This window comes from Haliaeetus leucocephalus, unplaced genomic scaffold (assembly GCF_000737465.1).
Source record: "Haliaeetus leucocephalus isolate CR32 unplaced genomic scaffold, Haliaeetus_leucocephalus-4.0 Scaffold185, whole genome shotgun sequence".
NCBI lineage: Eukaryota > Metazoa > Chordata > Aves > Accipitriformes > Accipitridae > Haliaeetus > Haliaeetus leucocephalus.
This window is the reverse complement of record NW_010972621.1, coordinates 592,463-609,371: the sequence shown is the minus strand read 5'-3', so window position 1 is coordinate 609,371 and position 16,909 is coordinate 592,463.

Below are 16,909 nucleotides of genomic sequence, written 5' to 3'. Positions count from 1 at the left end.
ACTACAGCCAATATGAGATGGAGTGCTCTTTTGCATGCTACATTGAAGGAGGTCTTTTATTGCTAACTAGTTACATTCCACACAACTCCGATGTAAGTGTTTCACAGAAATTGTTAGCCTTTCTTTCCTCTACTTCCTCTTACCACTACAAAGTGGCAGATGCCATCATCTCATATATTTTCCACCCACACACAGAGAAATTATCCTAATACTTCAATAGTCCTGAAATTTGCTCAGAGAAAAAAAAAAGGAAAAAAAAAGACAACAAAAAAAGAGATATCTGGTAAGCATAATAATAATGGTAAGTTTTAAATATATGTGAGGACTAGCCACAATAATTTATAACAAAAGTAGCTGAGTGCAATTTTATCTGAATCTGTAAGTTTCTCACGGTAAAATTCCTGAAGGGGGATTATTTAACTGGATAATAAACCACCCTAGAAGAAGCACTTCATGTGGAAGAAGACATGACTTTATACAATACCTGACACTGGTCACAAGTGAGATAACAGAAAATAAGTAGAGATTAACCTCAAAGGGGAAGAAAATTTGCTAGAACATTCGTCATGGTGGTCCCACTTTAATGCTTCCTCCAGAAAGCACAATGTTTTAAGAAATTGATACTGGAAAGGAACTGCAGGTTGGATTTTCCTCATTTTTAGCAGTGCCTGAGAAAGCCCATGTGAAAACATTCGCAGACATGGCCCAGTTGCAGCAGGAACTCACCTAGCCAGTAAATTATTCTTTTGTAATAATTTGGGAATTACCCACCATCACCTGCTCTTTTCATCATGAAAAAGACCCCAACCAAATGCTGAAGCGTTATAGTCAGCACCTATTCCATCTGGAAGAATATCTTATCACGCACACTGAGCTACAAAGAAATAGATTTATTCTTGTACAGAAAGACTCCAGAGAAGTGGAGTGGCTAATTCATGTTTAGCTAAGGGCTAGCTACAGTTTGTCTCACCCTGCTGACAAAACCATTCAGGTTGGTGGCAAGAAGTCACAAAACGACAGGGTTCTTTGTCATTCCTTCTGCAGACCAACCCCCAGGGCAGCTGATCAAAATTGTTACTTAATTCCTTAGGATCTGTGGGATAAAAAGCATTAAACAGCAGTGGAGATTATGAGGATATCATAGGAGTTAGGTGTTACATTTCATTATTCCTTTAATTAGAAGTATGCATCACTGAGTATGTTCTTTTATAATGCTTAGCCCTGTAAGATTTAACTGAAGACTTTGTAAATTTTTAAGTACTGAAGAATTGGGAGAGGAATTGGTTTCCATCTGCTATTCCATTCTCCTATTGAAACTGTTCACTGAAAAGTCTTTAATCAGCTAAAGATCAGTTTAAAAAATCACTACATCAACTTTTTCTCTTATGTCCAGGGTAAAGTTCAGATTTCATAAGTGAAAATACTTATTTCAGACTGCTGCAGGACTATACAGAAGTCATAGAACAAGAACACTTTATGGAGTATAAAAATTGAACTGACAATTAGTCCTTCATCTGATTACTATATCTTAAATTCAGTACAGGATTTTGTGAAGATTTTATATCACTCAGCAGTATACAAACTCTTTGAATCTTCCTGAACTAAGTATCTATGGCACAATTACCTGTGCATGGTAGGCAGACTGCTTTAATTGACCCCAGGGTCTTTCCCTATTTCCTATTGCTTCTGTTCCAGAGTAATCTCGTTCCCTCCATGAAGAACCTGGTTTTATAAAGCAGATTTCCAAGATGATCCATACTACAGATTGAAAAATATTTTTATTTTAAAAAGATTATTTTTAGCCACATTTAAAATGTATTTGTAAAAATTGTACAGACATGTCCTTACACCAAGGTCAGTTTTTCTTAAGCTACTTGTAGCAAGATCATTTTTCTGAGTACGGAGTCATCACACTCTGTGGGGCGTAAAGCCATCATTAAGTCTGCTAGAGCCCCTTCTGTAGTTTTGCTTCAAACAATCCTAGCCCAAACAGCAAGGCTTATGCAACTCAGGAGGATTCAGTTCCTAAAAGCTTTCCACTGCTGTAGTCCTAATCTGTGTTATTAGTAGGCTTTAGAATGAGCAAAACCAAAAACATCGCTGGTACTCAAGGTGACACCTCACCCTTCCAAGCTCAGCCCAGGGTCTCTCTCACCTCACAACTCTGCACCACAAGCCCAAGTGCCACACAGAGAAAATTCTTTTTCAGCACCAAGTGCTCCTAAAACCCAAACTCTTCTTGGGAAGACTAGCTTCCTAAGGAAACATAGCCATCTGTCTCTTCCTGCCAGGTCCTGATCCTTCCCAGAATATATTCAGTTAGTTTTCTTGACTTTCAAAGGCATTTACTAACTCCTTCCTCTCTTGTTTGGAAGAGAAACTTGGTTGAAACACAATGGAACACAGACTGGGAAACATATATTACAGAGAACTACATGATCCTGTAGGTGGGAATATTTTTATACTTCAGCTAATACAAAGTGCTGCCAGAAGGCACATTAAAATGAAATGCAAATCAGTCTCATTAATCATCTAATTAGGAAGGAGTATAATGAAGGTGCAGTTATTACTGAGTAAACAGGTTTTTTACTCTGGCTATATTTTGTATAACATTTACTATCAGAGGTGACTACATTAGTCAGTTGTTCCATTCAGTAATGAACATATTGTTGCTACATTGGTTAAATAACTAACTTTAGATATCACTTATATGCACATTAACATTCCTCTGTGCTTTTTTAGTAATCGTGTGTCATTTGAATAATATAAACCTGTATGAAATGGATTGACAAAGTGAAACACAGTTTCATTGCTTGCCATTTGCTAGTTTCTTTTCCTTTCAACCAAACATGTTCGCAACTATGCTGGGCATCATGATTGTTGATTTACACGATAGTAGTACCCATGATCTGAATCAGTTGTCCTACCGTTTAGTAAAAACATTGGAAATACAGGTCAAAGCATAACAATCTCACTTTAAAATTGGTTTATGTTAAAAAAGTTCTAAGTGAGCACCAGTGTGAATGCTCTATTCTCCCTGAACAGTTTGGGATAGGAAGCTGTTACAGTGGGCTTCAGTTAGAATATGTAATGATAAATATTTTCCCAGTTTCCAATGTCTATCCCAACTTATCCCCAAATAAAGGGGTTTTAAGATGTTCTTAAATCTTTCCCCACAGCTTCCCAGTGCACTTGCCCATAGCAGAATATGAAAATATTCTGCCTTACTGTGGACCATCTACTGTGATTAGTGAGCATTTCACACAGTTTTGAAGCCATCATTCCATGCAAGGAGAAAATCAATTGGGAGATCATTTTTGTTCAGGTAGGAAACTAACTTTAATTACCCCAACATCATTAAGTAATACAATATTCAGATTAGAGTATTCCTTTGAGATATCACCAACTTGTTTCATTTCTACCCTGCTTATGCCTGGGATGGATTATCATATCATAACCCTCCACCTGTGCAACACAGTTTACACAGTCACAAGGAAAATACTGCCTTGCATTTGCAAGTCTTTGTCATTTGTCTCTGCAGTACAGCTATTAACAGTCATCACTAAACAGTAAGTGCACTAGAGACATCTGCGATAACCAAGGAAACATGGTGCTTTTCCTTCAGCTTACTAAACAAGCTTACTCTTCTCCTAGTGCTACTGAACAGGAACTGAGAATCGTGAACAAGCTAGAGCAAGCACGTGACAAGGCACCATGTGTGACAGCTGATGCCTCTCAAAAGAACTGGTCTGGATATAAGAAAATACTTCAGCCTCTACTTTAAAAGGTATCATTCAGTCACAATACTTTTAATTCACCACTGGAAATAAAAGGATCTAGTTCTCAAAAAATATATATTCTCTAGCAACCAGACACTTCATTCAAAGGTTTGGGCCTGAGTTCAGTGAAGTTAACTCACTGCAGACATGTCCTCAATGAAGTGTTTCTTCATGACTGGCACACACACAGATACCGTGAGGGAGAGGAACTATTGTACTATTGTCTGCTATGAAGCTGTATCACCATTTTCAGTTCGGTCTTAAAAACAAAGCACCTTTTTCCAAATACTTCTGGAGTATACGAACTAACAAGATCAGGAAACACATCTGGAAGCATCATCTCCTTGTGCTGTAGAGCCTTCCTTATGAATGTTAAAGGAATCTGGATTTAGTGATTACTGGATACAGGCAGTGCAGTAGCAACAGTAAACTAGAAGGGTTTGTCAGGCCCAGATAATGTCTAATAGTGAACCACCACCACAAATGGACCCGTTAGGAAGCTGCACACAACAATTCAGTGAAAACATCTCAATCTACAGAGTCTGCAAAGTACATCTATCCAGTTCTCCTGCACTATAGTTCCAGACTCCTGTAAACTAAGAGTGATTTCATATTTGCTGAGCTTGTCTTTCCCTTGATTCAACATAGACAAACATTGAAAATATTTGGCAATGAACAAATGTACCAAAATACTGCCTTCTTTTACCTTTATATTTACAATTCCTGTTTCAAACAGTTGATGTGACATATTCTGTGAAGTCAATGACACAAGGTGACATTATAGATGCATTTTCAAAGTGAACTATGAGGAGCTGAGATGCCTTTTTTAATGTTAGTGGAGTTTTTGCACGAAACTCCCTGAGCCCTGTGTGGATGTTTACCCCTGTGCCCAGAATGATTAATTCCAATAAAGAAGCCCCTAAAGTACAATTTGGAATGCAGGCATGAACATGCATAGCCAGATGCTGCCCTTTGCAAGGAAAAAAGAGTGCTTAAGATAAAAATTTCACTATGTGTTTCCCATTCTATTTAATGTTAGTCTTTTACTTCCATAAAGTAGATCCTTACTTGCAGGTCAGACTTGGAGGACTAGTCAGAAATGGGTAAAAAAACCCCTGTGTTCAAATTACACAGTGTTTAAGTAAACTTTTTTTCTGACTTTATCTTCAAATATAGCATCATTTTTTTTTGGTTTAGGTAAAAGTAAATTGCCATGTCTTCTGTTCCTTACCTGAATTGCCTACTTAAAAGGGACACTATTACTTCTTATATTTGTTGAAACAATGAAGGAAAAAATACTTAAGTTTTCACTGTATCTGTAGGTAGATGAGATTTAAGAGGTAACAACATGGATGACTTCTTCTAATCTGAAGTAAATAAAGGAATTAGAAACTATTTTCCACTTTATGGTTCGAGGTCATTACTTGGAACATTGTAATAATTCTAAAGCCTTGTAATGAAATCTGCAATACATAGGCTAACAGTGTAAACCAATATAAACTGTTAGCATGATATCTAATCCTATCTTGTTTCATTTTATATTATCTATCAGTCATTTGCTTTTTCAAAGTCAGAATGCACCTAATCAGAAAATACTTGGAACCCTTCACTAAAGTAATGATTCTAAAGCCTTGTGATTAAACGGGCAGGGGAAGTCTGAACACAGATGTCTCTAAAGGCATCGGCTAGAACTGGAGAGGGAACTCGTAAGGACAGTAAATGCAGTGAGCAGATGGACATCTGTTCCAAAGAATTAGATCCAACAATGAAGGAAATTTGGCAAAAGGGAATTTCCTTTCCACAGTATCATGACATAGATTTTGAAGACACTATGCAGCTTGTGCATGGCCATCACTTGATTTTTCAATATACCCCTCAGATGATATTTATTATTTTTTTAAATTTTAAAGCTATTTGGGAGGCTTTTTGCTGCTTATATCACTTTTCTTCTTTGAAAAAGCTAGCCACTGTGCCTTTATTTTAGATGTCTTCTAGTATTTATTCTCTTCCTCAAGTTGCTAGATGCTAATATATTCTCCAGCTGGCATTTAGAATGGTGTCATGACAACTTAAATACTGAATAAAGACAGCTGCTCTGTCTCTGAATTGCCTTAAAACATACTGATCTGAAACTTTCAAAACCTTGATTCAATCTGCATATGTTTGCTCTATTTAATTACACTGTTCCCACAAGTTTAGCTTTTCCTCCTTAGTAGGTCATAAAGCTTTGGTGAGTGTCAAACTTCACCATAACATGCCTCTCAGACTCCTACTTCTTTCAAGGAGGGCTGTTGGTTTATGCTTATTGGTAGAAATTGTGCCCTAATATTCAGCAGTAGACAATACAATAATGATCTTTAACAACTTGACAAGGAACATTTCCAAGACCTTGCTTCTTTTAACTATGTCTTAGAGTGCTGGCATCTCAGAGGTACTGTAAACTCATTCTTCTTCTCAAACTGTGCTTATGTTGTGATTCAAATGCAAATGTAACAGTGACAGGGCTATGGCTTTTGTTCAATAGCATTTTGATGAACTACACCAACATATTTAGAATATTCCACAAATCACATACATGGAACATGCTTACTGTTCTGGATTTTGCAAAGGTGATAAACTCTAAAGTGTTCTTTAGCCATCCATAGAGATTTCAGCCTAAAAAACTGGAGACATTATTAATAAAGATGATGAATATGGTGACAATGCGCTTTGCTTGTAGGATTGCCAGGAGGGGAAGTTCCCCCTAGCTGTCCTGCTGTTACATAAACCAGACCTTAGCTTTTGGGAGAGTCTGGCTCTACAGATTGCTGCCTCCTTATTAAAAATGCAGGTAGAAGAAAGAGGGCATTCTGAGACAAGCTTAGCCTTTAACTGATTGCCAAAATTAAATATTTTAAGGAGGAGGCAGCAAAACAGATATTACCCAGATACTGGCCCTTCTCCTCTGCCTTTCTGCTACAATAATTTCTCCACTCTTGAGTGTTTCTTCTTTTCAGAGTAGAACAATTAAGAAAATTAAGAAGTGGTTCAGCCTGTGCAAGTTTGGTTGCAATTATTTCTCCAGAGTAAAATGCTTTTTCATACAGCATTATAAGGAAGCACTCTAAGGAACTCAATCAAAGACTTTTCTGGGTAGTCCTGTTTCAGGTATGAAACAGGTAGACATGGTGCCTAGTCTTCTCTGTTCTGTATGATTTTTTTTTTAATGTGCTTATCCCTGCATTTACTGAACACCTTCTAGATGTAAATTTTTTTCTCTCCACTGCTCTCTAGGAACAAAAATGCCCATATTTTACTTTTGGTTTAGGAGAAGAGAAATATTTATTGGTTTGATTCCTTTTTTCTTGACTTTGGATGTGTTATGTACTTAATATGTATGTTGTCAAATAGTAATAATATCAAAAAGCAGAATACAAGCATTGACCCTTCCCTTGAAATGGGAGATGACAATGGTAATACTGAGGTTAGCATTTAGTATTTTTGTACACAAGCAAGAAGACACAAATAAATAAATAAATACATCTTCTGATCCTCCCTGCCTTATTGTCACTTTCTGGCTCACCTATCACACAGACACCCAATACTTGTTTTTCAGCATATGTATTGCATCTTGAAAAAAAAAAAAAAAAAAGAAAGAATATCATATGGCTCTTGCTCATCCCAAAGTACTGAACTCCAGATGGTAATGGCAACCAAACTTCCTATCTTAGTAGATTCATACTGAGAAGTACTTATCCTTAGAAGTTTCAGGCACTGATTTTGTAGAAAATTGTTCTAATATAACAGGGAATACAATTGGAAAAGTTGAACACCTGTTCAGCAAAAACTTGCTATGGTTTATGAAATAAAAGACCACCAGTATGGTTACATAAATTCATATTCCCAAGTATAAGATCTTATATTTAACCATAGAAGAATATAGTCGATGGTAAGAAGACACCTTCCAGCACTGCCTATGCAACTGTGGCATCTCAAGAGCAGAAGTTACTTCAGTGACACTGGAAATTATCTTAGGGTAAAATTTAATTAATTAATGATATTTTCTCTTGATTTCTCCTGCCTTTGTTTTTGTATGAGTCTTCTGGAAGTCAGCAATAAAGAAGGAAAATACCAGCTTTTTCCATGCCATAAATCTCCTAAAGACTGAAAAAAAATATGTAGGAGAACTAAAAAGAAAGTATAAGAAAATGAAAACAGTTGTATATTTTTCTTACTAATTTATCTCCAAAAAATGGCCAGGTAATACTCAGTCTTACAGAATCATGGGACTCTGTGGGCGGAAGGAGCCCTGAACCCATCACAAACTGGATGTGTGTTCTCTGCCAGAATTACACAAGTACAGGGGCTGTTCTGAATATCAATGAGCTTTTGTTTATCCTGGACTGGGAGGAGTATAAGAACCACAGAGAATCCACAAATTACTTATATTTAAAATAAATGCTCCTTAAAACAGAGAACTGAAGAATAGTGGTTGGAGGTGGGCCTTAGATCTTCCAAAGGAAAATTTTCATTATCGTACCCCAAGAGCAAGGTTATATGCAGCTATCTAAGCACCTTGGGCCATAGAGATGAAAAACGTAGTCCCTTCTCTCTGCCTTTTTTCTCAGAGGAATCAGGACTGGCCCACTCACTAGCACCTAGTTTCTATGGACAGAGATAGTATTTTAACTGACTTTAAATATACCCTCTCCTTTATTTTCAGTATATCTGAACACTGAGGTATTTATTTTGGTCGTAAGTTTTGTCATTTTATTCAAAAATGTGGTTCTTGTGCTGTATTTCACAGCATGCAAACATTTCCATTTTATTTTTGAAGGTGTAAAAATGTTGCTGGATATCAGGTTTTTTGCCTTATTATTCAATCACGTGTCATTTAGAAGTTTTATTTAAAGCTATTTCAGGAAAGACATTTGTAGAAAAGTTTCTCTTTCATTACTTCACACATAATCTGCTCTAAAAAAATTAACAATTTGCAACAAATATAGTAATTAACAAACTTACTTAAGTAGTCAATCTTCCTACATATTAGCACAACCAATACCATCACGAAGCTTAATCTATTCCATGTGGAATTAACATTCCACTTTTAATTTGTTTTTATTGCCCATGAAACAGTCCATTGAAATGGCTAACCCTGACTTTCCACAACTTCATGTGACACCTGCAATATTGCAGTCCATAGGCTGGATCAAATTTCACTGAAGTCAACAGGGTATTTACTATGTGCTTAAGCTTTGAGTCATGCCTAAAATATAAGAGAAGCAGAAAATACGAGAAATTTGCTTCTTGTCCCCCTACTGTTTCTTTTGGTTTTGCTACACAGTTCAGACCTGTGTAGCATCTTGGATGACCTGAACAGCTGTGTTTCATCTTTCTGCTGAAGAGGCAAGTTAGCACTCTGTAAGCAGCAAACTCACTCCTCAGCTAAAAACTCAGAGATCTACCATTTTCTTTGGCAACAGCGTATGGCCAGCACTGCACATTATAGTAGTATTTTATAGGCATTAATACACATTCATCTTGGTTTTGCCAATAAAGGGGTAAATAAGAATTATTTGAATTGAATATCCAAATCTTGAATTTTTTTAATTCATATTCTGCATTACTGCAGGCATCTACTTACCACAACTAGCAAAGCCCATTTTACTTGTATTTATTTAATAGTTTGAATCTTGAAAGATGGAAAAAAATGTGAATATCAGATACAGAATATGTTCAGCAGGGCATTAATTCCTCTCCTCCTTACTGCTGCTTTATACACAGGAGAAAATTACTTAGAGAAGAGAAAACGTCTTCTTTTCAAAGCTGTCTGTTGTTTCTTGTTGCAGGAAATTATTCCGCTAGGATAATTTTTGGTGGATGTTGAGGTTGAATTTTCTCTCCAGCACCCAAAGTGTTAATTTTATCCTATGTTTCACTTCTCTAGGCAGAATTTAGTTCTACCCCTACTTCTCTATCTAAGACATCCTGAAGGGAGTGGCTAATACTGCCATATCAGAATATGAGATCACAAGATACCGCTGTTGTGTAGACACTAAAACTTCTGCTACAATTTGCTTTCACTATGACCAGGGGAGATATGCCTCTTTACAACTATAACTTGCTTTTCTTTCTGACATTGGGATACAGACTATTAAAGGAGAGTATATATTAGTTTCCTCAAATGATCCTCAGTAGCTTCTTTTAATGAGCTAAACCTGGTTGTTGTTTCCATTTGTCATATTTAATAATAACAACTAAAAAGCAGAATCAGGTTCCTTAGAGATTTGGAAAACAGTAGTATTGAGATCATACTGTATTTGAAACACATTCGATGGTTCTGTTTTTACTTCTATTTGTTAAGCGCTAGGCATTGATCCTGTCTGTACGTTACTCTAACTCAGTAAACAGTAAGTAAATCAAAACAAATCTTATTATCCTAGCTGCTGACTTAAAATCAGGAAGTTCAAAAGGGTTTTTTTAATAAGATATTTGGCTCCCAGCCAGTTACATTCACCTCACTGGTGTGATGTATGTAATGTGCAAGTAAGGCACAAGGGTTTGAGACATTTGACATTACCGTGGGGTCGTCACTTCTCTGGTGCTAAGCAACTTGACAGCTAAGATCAAATGCCAAGGAAGCTTGGATTGAAACTCTAGCTGGATACAGTGGAAAACATCTCATGTGATAGCCAGATAACTAGGGTTCCTAAATGGACACCATAAAAACAGGTCAAGCACAATTCCCCCACTCAACCTCACTTCAAATCCCGGATAAGGGTTCTTTAGCCCTGTAGCAAAACACAAATCATGATCTTCTTAAAAATAGTACAGCTGTGAACACAACCAAAAAATGAGCTGAAAATATATATAGATGTCTTCAAAGTATCTGATCCTACTCTTCACAGATAGAGAAAAAGTAGTTGTCCCAAAGAGTGAAGAAAGGGTTTGGAGGGGACATCTCACACAAGCCAGGGAAGAAAATACTGCAAAGCTCACTCCACCACACTGAAGAACAGCTGATCTAGATTCTCAAATTTATAGACAATACAGCAAACATTTGCAAGTCTCACTCCTTAAATTAATATTGATAATGAGGTATAATGTTAAAAAAGAGACATACTTGTACCATTAAATGTAAATAGGCAATATTTACTCTCACAGTATGTCTAAAGAACATCTCCAGAGAATTTTGGGAAAAAACAGTAAATCAAAGATAGCTTGATGTCAGTAAAAAGTACAGTTCAGGAAAGGAGAAGTCAGTCACCAAGTACTACCAAGGTATAAAACCAGACAGAACATTCAGAAACTTCAACATGCAATCACAGGTAACCACATCATGAATGACATCCTTTTACAAATCCAAAATCCAAATTACCCACAGGTTTTATGGTTCCTTTTAATGTCTATTCAAAATTTGTCTCCTTTGAAACCAATGCATACAACCAATAATACACAGTTGTACATATTCAGGAGAGGTAGCCATTCCACTAATCTCTACAGGCAAGGTCATATTACTCCAGCAATGTAATAGTGCAAGAGAAGAAATTTAGACTAGTTCTTGGCAAGTATAACAACTTATAAACAAGGAAAGATGACTTAAAACATTAAAGCACTTTCTGATATAATAAAAAGAGAGGTAAATTCTGTCGCTCGCTTCCTACCAGAGAAAGGAATGACTGTGGTCCAAGACAGTCTCCTATATTTGACTCAAAACTGGTTGAAAAGAACATAAAATGAATGTAATATTCTTGGGGGTTTTGATCAAGCTATCTAAAGCCCTGGTCTAAAATGAGCTTGTAATTGCCCCTTGAATTGCTAGTGAGTGTCAACTGCTGGGAAGACGGGCATGAGTGTACTGGGTGCCAGACGCTGGAGTCGGACCAGGGGTATGGGTGCTCCTGGCGGGGGGGTCTCAGTGTGAGCAGCTGGACTTAGCGATGGGGTGGGAACTGTGTGCGTCCCAAAAGACAGTTACGGGGGGCACTGGCGTGAGCGGGGGGCTCAGTGCTGGCAGCTGGAGGGGGGGCGGGTGCCCGTACCCTCCCCACCCCTGGGGTGCGCGTGTGTACCCGCCAGCAAACCTCACGCTGGACCAGCCGGCAAGTAGGAGACCCCGGGTCAGGGCAGGGGTCTCCGGCGGGCAGAGGGTCTGTGCTGGCGCGCCCGGGGGGACCCGCGAGCGCGGGGCGCTGCGAGGAGAGTGAGCGTGTCAGCGCTGCGTGTTCGCAGCGAGCACCGAGCTGGACCAGCCGGCGAGTCGGCGACCCGTGGGGCAGGCGAGGGGGCCCGGGGTCGGGGCAGGGGTGCCGGGCGGGCAGAGGGGCCGTGCCGGTACTCGGGGGATCCGCGAACGGCCGTGTGCTTGTGAACCGGGAGAGCGTGCCCTGTGTGCTGCACTAGTGACCTTCCGTCTCTGGCAGGCCCAGGAGGAGGAGGGGGCTGGGCTGTCTGCCCTTGTGTTGGTGGGAGTCCGCTATGGGGGTGCTGCCGGAGAGCCGCCTCCGTGGCAGCGCGTGTGACCGGGCGCGTCAGTGCCCTCTGCATAGTCTGTCCGTGTGTCTGTGTCTGTCTGTCTGTGTGTGCATGAATGTCTCTGCATGTGTGCGTGTGTCTTTGTCTGCGTAGCGCACTGGGCTGGGCTCCAGCAGCCAAGCAAGATGCAGTCCTAGGCCAGGGCTGCTGGAGGAGGTGGCTGCTCATAACATCCCTTGACAGATAGGACTCAAAGTATAAATGAAGAGTCAGGGAGACTGTATTTTCATGGGATTCTAGTTTTAACAAAAGCCAGTTCAAGAAATTTCCTCCCAATATTCCAGGGCTTCACTTCACCAGTCCCTGAGTTGGTCTGTGAAATGATATATTCAACTGCGTCATTGAAATTATCTGGATAAAAAATGTACCTTAAAACACAAAGAAAAGAAATTACTGTTAATGTGAATCATGCCAGTGAAACCTCACAAATGGTTGCACCTGCACAATTGCTGAGGTGATCACAGGGGAGAGAAAGTTCTTACGCTTTAAATTAGTCTCATTTAATTGCAACTAAAGACCTTCCAGTAGAACTTCTTCTTACTGATAGCCATTGCCAGTGAGGATTTTTTTTCCATTTGAAGCAATTCTAAAGAAGAAAAAAAGATATTGTGCATCAGTAAAACTCAAAAAGACCAAAAAGATCATAAGCAATAATTTTTAAAGCACTGAATTTTAATCATTTGTTGCCATGTATCTTCTAGTCTATATTGTTATCACTAAAAGTGGAAAGAAGAAACTTGAAGTATAGGTCAGGCAATGAAATATTTCCAATATGGTGCTCAATAGAAGAGGTTCTTTTTCTTGCCTTTCGTCCTCATGACCCTGCACAATGCAGATTCTCTCAATACCTTTTTGGGGTTGTTCTAACTACTGCCAGCTGAGTATGATTCCATGGGACTGAAAGATCACGTGTCAACCAGATCCCCACGATTCTAGCTACTTACTAGGGAGTCCAATGGCAATTACTTCTTATGACTGTGCTGTATTTTCAATGAAATATGAACATGAACTTTTTGACGTGTTTTTCTTCTGCATTAAATAAGCCAGACATTACAAGTTGCTGCAACAGCCAGAGGGTTCTCTTATTCTTTTGGAAAGCTTGCAGAACTCTCCACATATACACATAATGAGGACATGGTACAGGTATTTTTTTGTCACTTTTAAAACTTAAGTGTGCAATAAGGAAATGAAAATTGTGTTTGTCAGTTTAGGCTCCTCGGTTAGGTTGTTGCAACTTTTGAGATGTGATGTGTTTCACAAGTTCAGCGAAGTCTGACTCATCATCAAGTAATCAGTTAAAGGGATAAATAATAAAGCATGTCTCCAGCCAAACAATATGGGTTCCAAGTTAACAAGCTAATAACTTTTCTTAAATTGTTGCAAGAAATGGAAGGCAAGAAAGGAAACTCCTAATTCCAAATTACCCAAGGACAGACAGGCAGGTCAGACAGAATGATAAATTAATCACTTGGGAGACTGCAGTCTTTTGTCCACATCCCATGCTTATTCTGTTAAATAAATTCAATGCCTTGGCAGGAAAACTGTAGTGGTCCTGCTTGATGCCTGCATAGTCAAAGGCTCCCAACTCCTGATAGTGACTAAACTGTCAAAAGGAATTGGGAAATCAAACGGTTTGGCTTGAGATCAACTCTCTGTCCCCAGTACATATTCATTTTTCAGGTGTTGCAGATCTTTGATCTTTCACTTCTCCATTTGGCTCTTTCTGTCTTCCTGCCATTCTGGACAGATCTATTTCTACAATTCCTTCTCACAGTTCTTACACCCCAGGTTTCCTCTCCAGATAATTCTTTCTAGCCAGAATGTACTGAAAAGGAAATAGGCTGGAGAAATGTGAATAAATAAAAGCTGTTGAAGGGTACACTTGTTTTTCTATTAGCCTAGAACAGCAAAACAACATGTACTGAAGACTTAAAACAGAAAACAATTAACAGTATCTTACTGGAGATCCCAAAAGACAGAAGTTTCAGAAAATGCTGAAAGTTCTAGTCTTTAATTTTTGGACGTCTGGATAAAGGCATAAAAACTTTAGCATGCTGAATATATTACCATTCAGGGTTTTTTGTTTTAAGATGACAAAACCATATCAGGCATAGAGAAATTCTGGAGAAGAGTCAAATCCAAATTTCATGGAATGACTACACAGCTCTAATAGAATCATTATAAAATGGAAACGGTTGTTAAGTCCCCCTCAAATTACAAGCTGTCATCCAGGCCTTATTCAAATTGAATTCATTCATCACATCATGCAAAAAAGACTTCCTTTGGTGCAAAGTCACTGATGGTAGTTAAGAGCTACTAATGTCAAAAAGTGAACCCAAATGATACTAATAATGCCACTCAATGAAATAAAAACAGTCAGAAAGTCAGTGACACAGCAAAAGATATCGGCCTCACTGCATCAAATGAGTCCAGCTAGGATTCAAGAAAACCGAGGAAGCTTTATAGGAAAATAGGAAAGCTAAATCCAGCATGCAGCTACTTGTATACTGCTTTTACAAACACATTTTTTATTACACATCTGAGGATGCCCTGATGCATGGTAAAAATCTCAGTCTATCACCACAGTATTTTAAGGCATGGAACAATGCTTAGGAAAGGGTTTTCCAGAGAGTCAAAAAGATGTCTTTCTGCTACTTTTCAGCTGTCCTGTACATTGGAGCTTTGAAACCACTCAAATATGATTCCAAGTAAAACAAGAATAGTTTAAAGAAAGATTTCAACATATAAGCTACCCTGCAGGCTCCTAAGAATAAGCATCATTTATATGATCAGAGATATAGCTTGTATTTTCTCTCATATGCTAGATGGTTTGCTCTGGCACTTGATAGTGCTGAGACGCACTATGAAGGCCCAGCAGGTGGCACTATGACAAAAATCCAGTGACTAGCTTATTTTATGAATATATTTCTTAAAAGGCTAACCAAATTTGGATTAAGGCATCTGTCAAACTCTACCATACAGAAAATGGCAACAGGGCTGTCAGTGCTTAGAAAGGGGAATCAAAGACTATTAGCATTCTATAGGGTTGGGCTCTTCCCCAATGAATAACACTGGCCAGAGTTACATCTTGTCACTGAAGCATGGTCCCCAGTAAGTCCCGCTCGTATTTGCAATTGATGTCGATTAAAGAAGGCACAGTGTAATGCTTAAAATGTCAGAACAGCATCCTGCTGATCGCAATTGTACTTTTGCACAGTCTTGTCATAATGAAGAACTGTTTAGAGGCACAGGCAGATCCCACCTAATGGGTAGGTATTACCTCAGCATTTATATTCAAAGCATGATATTGCAGAACCACAACAACTGCTTTATTTGACAAAATGCCATTTCACAAAAATGCATAGAAATGCATTTAATAGGGACACTCCTTTGTCTGCTTTTGAAAATCTTAAAAATGAATGAACAGTCCTTTACTGAAATCCCTAAAAATTTATTGGATTCACGTGTTATCATGCTATGAATATGCTGCAGCTCTTGGTCTCATGCTGAGGCAGACACACTCATATGTCTCTGGCATCACACTCTATGAAACACATTTCCCAAAGGAAAACAGATTGTACAGTATGAAGTCCTACAAGCATCTCGACAACACAAATTAACGGGTTACCAATTGGCTGGGAGGCTAATGCAGCTTTTCATATCCTCTCATCAGAATTGTCATATTTATCCACAGTGTCTGCACTACTGTAGGTTTCTAAAGCATGTATAAACTGATTCTTGTTAACCTTTTTAACAGGTCTGTAATGTTCAGTGTACTGCTTAACAAAAGGACCAGTGAGGCTTGGAAAATCCAACCTACTAATTTTTTTTGTATTTCAGCTTAAAATCATAGCCATTAATTTTATTAGAAAACAAAATAAACCCTGTTTTTTTCTTTTAATTGAAAATGTTCTTAATGCCATTGAAAAGAAATCAAAATAATAATGACTATTCTTCAACTAGAAGACTGAGACTCAGCTAACCACAAATAAGTCATAATGCGTGATCCAGTCTCTGAGAAACTAAGACAAAGTGCAAGCTTAGGGGTCCTATTGCCATGGGCACCAGTTTAAGAGAAAAACTCCATCTTCAACTGCATAATCTTTGAAGGACCAAGTAAGTCTTTGAATCAGTCAGTTTAAAAAAGGAAGAAAGTCTGAAACTTACGGAGTGATCAGGTTTCAGAAATGACTCATGTAATTAGAGTATCAGCACCAAACAACATTGGCCCTCTTAGAGCAGTTCAACTACAAATATGAACTGGAATTCCATGCCTCATAATGCTAAAAGTACATAATATGCAGTAGTGTACCTTCACTGGAGCAGGAACTTCTACATTAAGCCTTTGTGGTATTCTTGATAAAGGTGCACCCTTTATCACCCTTGATAAAGGGTGTGTATTTAACATATTATTTCCATATAGAAGTCCTGTGTTTCCCATGCAACAATACTCCAGTAGTGCCTACCAAAATTCTGACTACCACCTTTAGAAATGGAGAGTACTTCTCAGTGTCTGCATCCTCACATGTTTCCTCATATAGCAATGAGTATCCTAGAGACATTGCTACTCTAAAGCAGAAGCAACTGCCATGGGAATCCCAATACTATGTTCTATA